The sequence below is a fragment of the Petaurus breviceps genome, unplaced genomic scaffold, assembly GCF_028583685.1.
Source record: "Petaurus breviceps papuanus isolate PSGF00001 unplaced genomic scaffold, PetGlider_PUasm1.0 90825, whole genome shotgun sequence".
Classification (NCBI taxonomy): Eukaryota; Metazoa; Chordata; class Mammalia; order Diprotodontia; family Petauridae; genus Petaurus; species Petaurus breviceps.
This window is the reverse complement of record NW_027187353.1, coordinates 7,174,367-7,180,628: the sequence shown is the minus strand read 5'-3', so window position 1 is coordinate 7,180,628 and position 6,262 is coordinate 7,174,367. Positions and strand designations below refer to the sequence as shown.

The 6,262-nt window shown below is 41.3% G+C and overlaps 1 pseudogene; it reads right to left on the bottom strand.

The window, feature by feature from the left end:
• Positions 1–5,682: 5,682 nt before the first annotated feature.
• LOC138148693 (small nuclear ribonucleoprotein Sm D2 pseudogene) lies at positions 5,683–6,055 on the bottom strand (annotated as a pseudogene).
• Positions 6,056–6,262: the final 207 nt, after the last annotated feature.

Below are 6,262 nucleotides of genomic sequence, written 5' to 3'. Positions count from 1 at the left end.
TTTCCTTGTTATCAAGCCTGAATAACAATGAAAATAGAAAAAAAAGAACAAACAAAACTTTTTATAAGTTGTTTCCTTGATTTTGCTTATTTTACTTTGTATCAGTTCATAAATGTCTTCCCAGACTTCTCTATATTCATCACATTCTTTTTTTATAGTACAGTATTATTCATTATATCAATACATCATAATTTGTTTAGTTAGCCATTCCTCAATTAATAGGCATCACTGTTTCCTTTAAAAAATTTTTTTGCTACTACAAAAAGTGCTATTATAAATATGTTATATATAAATATATGTGGAATATATGTCTTTTAAAGGTGTAGGTAGCATACTATTATTGATGTTTTTTACAGTTGAGAAAGCTGAGACTCAGGGATATTAGCTAACTTGCCCAGTACCACACAGCTAGTACATGCCAGGGGTGGCATTGGTAATTTAGTCCTTTTGATTCAGCAGTCAGTCAATAAGCACCTAATAAATTCCTACTACATTCCAGGTCATGTGCTAAGCGTAATGTGTAATGGAGATACAAAGAAAGGCAATAGATAGTCTCTGATCTCAAGGAGCTCACAGTCTAATGGGGGAGACACAGGGAAACAACTATGTATTTATACATAATAAATTGGGGTCATTAACCAAGGAAAGGCACTGGTATTAAGGGGGATGGGGAAAGGCTTCCTGTAGAAGGTAGAATTTTAGCTGGAATTTGATGGAACCCAGGGTAGCTAGGAGGTAGAGATGAGGAAGGAGAGAATTCCAGGAATGGGGGACATTCAGTGAAAATGCCTGGAATCGGGAGATGGAGTGTCTTGTGTAACTAACAGCAAGGGAGCCAATGTCACTGGATTGAAGAGAAGACTAGGGTCTGAGAAGATTGGAAAGGTAGGAGGGGGCCAGGTTCTAAAGGGCTTTGAATGCTAAGCTGAGGAGTTTACATTTGATACTGGAGGTTGTAAGGAGTTGCTGGACTGTAATGGGGTGGAGGTGAAGGTGGGGAAGAGGCGATATTGTCAGAGCTGAGCTTTAGGAAGATTAAGCTGACAATTGAGTGGAGGATAGACAGGACTGAGAACAGATCTGAGGCAGGGAGACCAAGGAAGGCTACTGCAATTGTTTGGGTAAGAGGTAGTAAGGGCCAGGATGGGGATGTGTCAGGGGAGAAATGTTAAAGCCCTAAGACAAATACTCCTTTCACCAACTTGCTCCATTAGTCTGCTGCTCATAGAATTCCAAAGGTGGAAGGGACCTCAGAGGCCAGTTAGTTCAACTCATACTGTGATTAGAATCCCTCTACAACATCCCCATCATCTAGCCTTTGCTTAAAGATTTCAAATATGAGGGAAAAACCCTCGGAGACAGCCCACTCCCCTTTTGAATAAGATTTTCCGACTTTAAACCTGAAACTGACTCTTTGTGACTTTCTCCATTGATTCTAGTGCTGTCTTTCGGGGTCCAGCTGAAAAAGTTCACTCCCTCTGACACAAATATTTGAGGACAGTTCCTTCAGGTTTACCATCCCTTGTTCCTTCACCCAGTCTTCATAGACATGACTTTGTGGTCCTTGGTCATCTTGGTATGCGGCCATCTTCAGTCATCCTGATCTATATCTGGCCACTGGACCCAGATGGTTCCAGAGGAGAAAGTGAGGCTGGTGACTTTGCACAGCCCTCCCTCACTTAAATCCAATTCACTTACAAGTCATGGCATCATCTTCCTGTTGTTATGGTCCTCTTGGAGAACAAAGGAGAAGCAAAAACAGTCTAGAGGCACTCTTGTTTATTGACACCCTTCCTAGAACGCTGCCCCCAGACCTGACACAGTAATCCAGGTATGGTCTGACCAAGGCATTGTATTAGAGGACTATCTCTTCACTGGTCATAGATTGTGCTAATTCAACCTGAGATCATTTTAGCTTTCTTGCTTTCCAGGTCACCCTGTTGACTCATATTGAGTTGAAAGTCCAGTAAAAATCCCAGTGGTTTTTCTTTCTTTCTTTTTTTTTCTTTTTGCTTTTTTGGAGGGGCTATTGAGGTTAAGTGACTTGCCCAAGGTCACACAGCCAGTTTTTTGTGTTAAGTGTCTGAGGCCGAATTTGAAGGCAGGTCCTCCTGATTCCAGGGCTGGTGCTCTATTCACTGCACCACCTAGACGGCTCCCTCAGTGGTTTTTCAATCAAAATGCCTCCCTGTCAAGTACTGATGAACCCAAGTGTAAGACTATATTTGTACCTATTACATTTCATCTTATTAGACTTGGTCAAATCTACTGTCAAGGTCTTTCTATATCCTGATTTTGTCATCTTGTATGTTAGCTATACAGCTCCCAAATTTGTATTATTGGACTATCCACACCTATACAAATATACACCTCCTATGCCTTTATCTAAAACAGGTGGTACAGTGGATAGAGTGTGGGCCAAGAGACAGGAAGGTCTGAATTCAAATTTGTCCTCAGATACTTACTGTGTGATCCTAGGCAAGTCACTTAACTCCCGTTTATCTCTGTTTCCTCATGTATAAAATGGGCTTAATAATAGCACCTACCTCCCAAAGTTATTAAAAGGATCAAATGAGATAGTAATTGTAAGCATTTAGCACAGTTCTTGGCACATAGTAAATGCTACATAAAGATTAACTATTATTTTTATTATAATTAAGTTAGTGATTAAGATATTATTAGTACAATCATTCAGTCAGTTCTGATTTCACTTAGCTGTATACTATCTGCTAGCCCACGTTTCACCATCTTGTCTACAAGAGCAGCTTGGGATCATTCTACAAATTCTTTTGCTAAAATCTAGAATAACTTTACCTTCAGCATCTCCTTGGTCTACAAGTCTCATAAGCCCATTCAAAAATGAAGTAAGGTAAATCAGATAAGTGTAATCATCCTTAATGAGGCTATACTGTTTCTTTAGGAGCATTACTTCTTTTGGAGATGTTCATCAACCCTCTTTTGACAAATATATTCTATAATTTTTGCCAGGCTTTGAAGTGAAACTCCCTGGCCTTCTCTCTCTTCAAAGATCAGAACAAGTCCCACCATCTCCATGAGGTGTTTTTCTTCCATGAATGTTTTTTCACTGTTACCTCCTCTTAACCTTCCATTATACTTTGCCTAAGTCACAACACCTCTGGAGAATAATGTTTAGCTCTGGGAATCACTTTTAGGAAGGATGTTTATTGATAATCTGAACAGCTCCCCTTACAAGCACTCAGGCTCAAAAGGCAATCCAGAGAAAAGAACCAGGATGGTGAAGGACTTCAATTTCACCACATATGAAGATTGGGAACATAGAGATGTTTAGCCTGGAGAAGAGAAACTTAAGAGGGGGACCACAATAATTTTGTCTACAAGAATTTTAAGGGCTTTGGAAGAGGAATTACAAGTTATGGATGGAAGCAGCAGAGTTAAATTTAGGCTTGAAGTTAGGAAAAAAGTCTGAGCAATCAGAGTCATCAGAGTATAAAGTGGGCTGCCATAGGAAGTTATGGATTCTTCTTCATTGGAGATTTTCAAGTAGAGACCAGAAAAACACTTGTCAAATATGGTGTAGTGGTGATTCTTTGTTGGGGTATGGATTGTACTATTGGACTATCAAGGTTCCTTCTGGCATTCTGTGATTCTCTCTTCCTTTGCTTCCTCCCCCCCTCCCCATTTAATTCTTCTTTCCTCCTGGTTTGCATAATCCTTAAAAATCAGCAGATGCATGGATGCTGTCTCTTTAAGAAATTGGGTCCTAAAAATAATCCTGACATAATTTGTGTTAGCATTTCATTAAGGGGAGGTGTAAAGATAGTTAATGAGTAATTATCAGATTCTCCAAAGGAGACTGGCAGTGTAACTGAGAACCAAGCTCTGTGTGCTCTAGTCCCACTCACACCTACACCCTGACTCACTGACATACACCCACACGCAATTATAACTGCTCTCCATCAGGAAAACAGTACACATGGACCCCACACACTCATTTGCCTGCATACACACACACACACACGCACTCATGCACGCACACACACACACATAACCATCAGAGTCACGGAGGCTGTGGGAGAGATTTATTCCAGTAATAAGCTCCGTACAGCCCAGCCAGGCAATAAAAAAAAAATAAGGAGAGGAAACTTTATTAATTATATATCTTACACTTAATGAAACATAATATTTAATTTAAATAATTGCAGGCGTCTGCTTTGATCTTCTGATATGTTTTCCCGTGGCAAATGGCCTCTTCTTTCCCCCACTGCCCCGGTGAGTTGATCCACCATCAATCCAGGCTGTCCCTTTCTCAGGATCTCATCCCAAAAGATGATGAAAGTCTTTATGGGAGATTCCCATAAAGCAGGGCCTGCAGTCAGTTGACTGGGTTTTTAAGGGGAAAATACAGAGGAAGTCTATGTGTTTTGTCTTTTTTTTTTTTTAAGAAGTCTGTTGGTTAAAGTGTTTCTTATGAAGTCCAGCCCCTGAGTCAGAGCCCTTGGAACAGACAGACTTGTCCAGGCAGGCTCTTAGTGCAGACATATTCTCCCCTCCCCTCATTTATTAATACATTTCAAGCCCTGACCATTAAACCCAAGGCTCTTCCAGACCTGGGGCCTTCCTTGGGATCTGTTAGTATCCTTTAGTTCTGCCTTATAGCAGTCTCTGTTACTCTTCATCTTGGGTTTTTACTTTCCGGAACATAGAAAGGCAGACTGGAAATGTCTAAGTAAGGAGTGTGCTGGTAAATGTTTTACAACCAGCTCTTTGGAAATACTTTTAATGTTTCAACTGCATTCTTAACATTTTCTCCATCACTTTCTTAAGCCTGGAGACAATCAACAAAACAATAAATCTAACCTTGATTTGTGGCATTTGCTGATATTTGAGGGGTAAATGCTCACACTGAGAATTTAACCTTCAGTTCCACCAAGGCCACGTGAATTAGCTCCAACACAACACTGGAAATGATCTTGCTATCAGAAGGAGATAGTCACAGCCATTTTATGGAGACCCACTCTTTCCACACAGAGCTCTCCATCTCCCACCTCCACAGCTTTGCACTAGCAGCACCCCGCACCCCCCATACCTGCCGTGCACTCCTTCCTTAGCTCTTCTTAGAATATCACATTTCCTTCAAAATTACATTCGAGTATCACCATATCCATAAAGCCCTTTCTGATTCCCTGAGTAGCTTGTGCCCTCCCCCTCAAAATATTTACCTTGTATTGGCTTTGTATATATTTAGAGATGTAGATATGATCTCTAGTAGTAGAATGTAAACTCCCTGTGGACGAAGACTTTCATTTTGGTCATTGTACCTTCAGTACTTTGTACAGTCACTGGCATACAGTAAGCACTTAATAAATGCTTGTTGATTGAGAAACTATTAATTTAGCTCTAAGCTTGGTTCACACTTTTTCTTTAGAAAGGGAGAAGTCAGCCCACCAGCAAGAGTCACAGACTACCAATTGACATTTCTCTTCTTGCATCTATGATAATACTAATACTAGCTTGCATTTATATAACACCTTGCATATATTTTCCCATTCAGGCCTTACTACAATCCTCCAATGTTGGTGGGTTGTTTTTTTTTTTTTTGGAAAAAAAGGAAGGTTTTATTCACAAAGGATAAAGCTAGTGAATCCCTCAGCCTTATTGGGCTGAGCCGAGTGTTGGGATGGGAAGGGGGGTTTGGCTCCACTACTTGCCAGCAATGAGTGGGTTCCTGAGAACCATGACTACTGAATCCCCCCTCAGGAACATCTTGGAAATGTAAGGATCTTTGTTCACTGGTTTTGACTTTTTCTTGCCTTTGCCACTTTGGGGTACCTCCGTCCACATCTCTTTTATGTTCTCCAAGACCATGCTGCAGTGCCTGTCAAAGGCCTTCACTCGGCCCAAAAGTTTCTTGTTGTTGTGGCAATTGATGAGAACCTGCGTGTTGTTCTTCACGGACTGGGTGAGCACTGACAGGGGCCCAGTGTTGACCTCCTCCTCTTCCCTCTTCTGCAGTTCCTCAGGGGTCATCTTGCTCTTGGGCTTGTTTAAAAGATTCATGGTAGCGCTGGCCCCTCGGTCCTTTGCAGTCCTGCCTTCCTCATGCCTCGACTGCCTCAGTGGTCTGCCTCCTCCGATCAGACGCCTCGAGTCACTTCCGGTTCTGGTGCAAAGGCAATGTTGGTGTTTTTATATCCCCATTTTACAGATGAGAAAACTGAGTCTGAGAGAAGTTCAGTGCCCAGAATGATGCAGCTAGTATGTGTTGGAGGGAAGGTCATAG